Below are 3,994 nucleotides of genomic sequence, written 5' to 3' on the forward strand. Positions count from 1 at the left end.
CCCTCCATCCAGGGGCCAGACCTTAAAGAGTCACCGCAAGAGAATCCTGGTCCCAAAGGAGCCTTCTGGGGGACCGGTGCTGAGAGAGGTTGTGGGCATGGCCCGCTGGGGCTCTGCCCGACCCAGGGCTGAGAGATGCCACCTCCCAGCTCTGGGTCCCTGCAGGAAGTGTTGGCAAGCACAGGGCCGGTCCTCCAAAGGCCCAGGTGCAGGGAGCCCAGGCCAAGCAGCCTGTGGAAGAAGCCACATGCCGTGCCACCCCGGGAACAGGACTGCAGGCCCCGGCCCTTCCCACCTCCTCCTCCTCCTCCTCCTCCTCCCCCCCGCCCCGCCCCCACAGGGCACAGGGCTCAGAGACACCTCAGACTCTTGCTACCCAAAGTGCAAAGGGCATCAGTTGCTCCTCCAACCCCGCCCAGCAGACCACGTTGTCCAGCCAGCCCCCGGGCCTCCCTGGGGTGCCCAGCACAAAAGTGCAGACACCCACCGGACCCTCAGTCTCAGTTTTCGGAGGTTTTTGCCACTCTAAGGACCCGCAGGCCAGCTGGGCCTTCGGGCAGGACAGAGAGCCCCGGAATCCGACGTGGAGAGCTGCGTGTACGTCCCCATCAGGAGGCGGTCCCCACCTCCGCGGCTCTCCCCTTGCGGGGAGCGGCAGCCCAGCCGGCAGCCGCAGGGCCTCAGGGAAGACACCAGGCTGGGCCCCCGCGGCACAGCGGGGGCACGTCCCCCGCACTCACGCGACTTAGGGACGGCTGCTGGAGACTGCTGCGGCCACCCTGCTGCCGGGTTTCTGGAGGGCTTCCTGGAAGCAGCATCCACACCAAGCCCTTGGAAGGCCCAGGCGACGGAGGAGCCGGTCAGGCAGGGGCCGAGGACGGTGAGAGGCCGGGCGGGAAGGAGCGTGTCAGGCAGGGGCAGAGGACGGTGACCGGCCGGGCGGGGAGGAGCCGGTCAGGCGGGGGCCCAGGACAGTGACGGGCCTGGCCGGGGAGGAGTGCGTCAGGCAGGGGCAGAGGAGACGGGCTGGGTAAGGGTTAGGGTTACAGTTAGGGCACAATTCACAATCCCAAAGACGTGGAAGCGACCCGAGTGCCCATCCATCCAGGAGTGCATCAATAAAATGTGGCGCGTGGACACCACGGAGTGCCATTCGGCTGTGAGGAGCAGCGGTGAGAGGGCGCCTCTCGTGTTCTCCTGGCCAGAGCTGGAACCCGTTCCAGTAAGCCAAGTATCCCAAGAATGGACACACGAGCACCACGTGAGCGCGCTCACCAGCAAATTGGTACGAACGGATGGACGCCTAAGTGGACAGAGAGGAATCACCTTCATCGGGTGGGTGTCGGGCGGGCGGGTGGGGGGAGGGGAGGGGCATACACATCCATTAGGCATGGGGTGGGTGCGCACCGACTGGGGGATGGGCGCACTTGAAGCTCTGACCCGAGGGGGGAGGCTTGGAGAGGGCAAGGCACCCGACCTTAACATTGGTACCCCCACAATACGCTGGAACAACATGAGAGGTATATGAATAAGAACACAGGGGGGGCCGGGCGCGGTGGCTCACGCCTGTAATCCTAGCTCTCTGGGAGGCCGAGGCGGGCGGATTGCTCCAGGTCAGGAGTTCGAAACCAGCCTGAGCAAGAGCGAGACCCCGTCTCTACTAAAAATAGAAAGAAATTAATTGGCCAACTAATATATATAGAAAAACACAGCCGGGCGTGGTGGTGCATGCCTGTAGTCCCAACTACTCGGGAGGCTGAGGCAGCAGGATTGCTTGAGCCCGGAGATTGAGGTTGCTGTGAGCTAGGCTGACGCCATGGCACTCACTCTAGCCTGGGCAGCAAAACGAGACTCTGTCTCAAAAAAAAAAAAAAAAAAGAACACAGGGGGGAGGGCGGCACGGGCAACACATGTCACCTGAATACTTGTACTCCCATCATCTGCTTGAAAAGAGAGAGAAAAGAAAATGCAATCCTAGAGGTAAGAGACACTTTTTAAAAATAATGAATCCGAAGAGAAAAGTAAAAGGAGGCCTGTGGAGCAGGTCTGGGTGTGACTCCGGATCCCCCAACATCAGGTGCCACCACCAAAGATTCCTGCGTGTAGCCCATAGAACCCCAAAAGCAACGGGACGAGTTCTGGTCACATACTCCCTCAAAATGACATCCTGGCCTTCTTCTGGAACTCCCTCCCCTCTCAGACTCTCAAGGTTTCCTCCAGCGTGTCGGTTCCCACAGAGCAGACCTTTGGTCTGAGACCTGACAGTCCAGATGCCACGCATGCTGCCGCGTGGCGGCGGTGTCGCGGCTTGGGACAAGAGGAGGCCCCACGGTGCGGGCTGGGGCGCCAGGCACCGCGCGGGCGCTGAGGGTGGGGGTGACCCCCACCCCGGGCCGCCGCCGCGCTCCCAGAAAGGGGACAGAACAAGAGGCAAAAAAAAAAAAAAAAAAAAAAAAGCAGCAGCCTGTGGCACCCGGTATTCCCAGGCAGTCTCCCATCCAAGTACTAACCAGGCCCGACCCTGCTTAGCTTCCGAGACCAGACGAGATCGGGGGCGTTCAGGGTGGTGTGGCCCTAGACGGCGGCGGAGGGCGCCCCTGCCCCGCTCGAGAAGCCGAGCCTCTCTGGGCTTCCCCGCCGCCGCCTCCCGCCCCAGGCCCCGCGCCGGGCGGGGCCGGGCCGGCCGGGTCCGGGGGGCTCCCAGGGACGGGGGTGATGGGCGGGGCGGGGCGGGGTGGGGGGCTGTCTCTCTATACACACACACACACACTCACACTCACTCACACTCACACAAGATGCGCCTCCACGGCTGGACTCGCCAAGGTGGAGCCCTCCCAGCCCCCCTCGTCTCCTCGCCCGGCCTCCTTCACCTACCCGCTGCCCACCCCCAGCGCGTCGCTGCCGCTGACTGCGCACGCGCGGGACGCTCGCCCTTTGACCCCAGCCAGGGGCCGCCCTCCCCCACAACCCCTTTCAGCTGCGCCCCCCCCTCGCCCTGTGGGTGGGCTGCCGCCTATTCCCCCGGGCCAGGGCTGGGGCACAGCCAGTGTATGGGGCGTCTCTCTCTGGGGATGTGTCCCATGGGTGGGGTGGGGTGGCGTGGTTTGGGGGGCGCTGAAGAAATCAGTCCCCTCCATCTCCTACCTCTGGAAAACGCCCAAGCCCGTGGAGAACTGCCGGCACCGCTTCGTGGGGGCCGGGACCCTCCTCCGTGTCCTCCTGTGGCCCAGTCCAAGGGGCCTGGGCCTGGCCGGGGCTGCTTTGGACCCCGACCACCCTGGCGTGTGGACTCGCTAAAAATCGGCCATTAGATATTGGATTCCAGCTTCCTGGAGGTCATTTCACTAATGAGTGCACCGGAAAGAGTTTCCTAATCCATCTGTGAGGGTGGCAACTGAAGGAGAATTTTAAAGCTGACAGAATAGGCGAGGGAAGGCATAGGAGATTTCCACACCCAGCAAGGAAGACTTTCCCGAAATGGAAGAAAGAAACGAGCAAACAGAGACACCGGTAGCCCGCCCGGAAAAGAGTCTGCCCCTGAGAGAAAGCACCCTGACCAGGTTCACCCGTGGGTGGGTGGCGAGCTAGCGGCATTCAGAAGAGCGAGGCCCGCAGTCTGTGCGGAAGACACCTGCACTCGGGTGTGTGTGGCGGCGCGATTCACAAGCAGCTCTAGATGTTAAACCAAGGAGAAGCCAGGGAGTTCCCAACGCCCCAGGTGTCCTCAGCCCACGACTGGCTGCTGTGGGAATGCGAAGCCCGGCTCCTTGTCTCAGAGCGGGGTTCCCAGGAGGATCAGGCTGAAGCTGGGACTTGGCCTCAAAGTGTCCCCTCGCATGGCCACCCCCTTCCCCTTCCTGCTCCTCTACTCCTGGTGCCCCTCCATCCAGGGGCCAGACCTTAAAGAGTCACCGCAAGAGAATCCTGGTCCCAAAGGAGCCTTCTGGGGGACCGGTGCTGAGAGAGGTTGTGGGCATGGCCCGCTGGGGCTCTG

The 3,994-nt window shown here is 62.8% G+C and overlaps 1 pseudogene; it reads right to left on the reverse strand.

Annotated features, from left to right (window-relative positions):
- Positions 1–2,461: 2,461 nt before the first annotated feature.
- On the reverse strand, positions 2,462–2,580 carry LOC142866313 (uncharacterized; annotated as a pseudogene).
- Positions 2,581–3,994: the final 1,414 nt, after the last annotated feature.

Source organism: Microcebus murinus, unplaced genomic scaffold (genome assembly GCF_040939455.1).
Source record: "Microcebus murinus isolate Inina unplaced genomic scaffold, M.murinus_Inina_mat1.0 scaf002_hap2_Mmur4.0, whole genome shotgun sequence".
Taxonomy (NCBI): Eukaryota; Metazoa; Chordata; class Mammalia; order Primates; family Cheirogaleidae; genus Microcebus; species Microcebus murinus.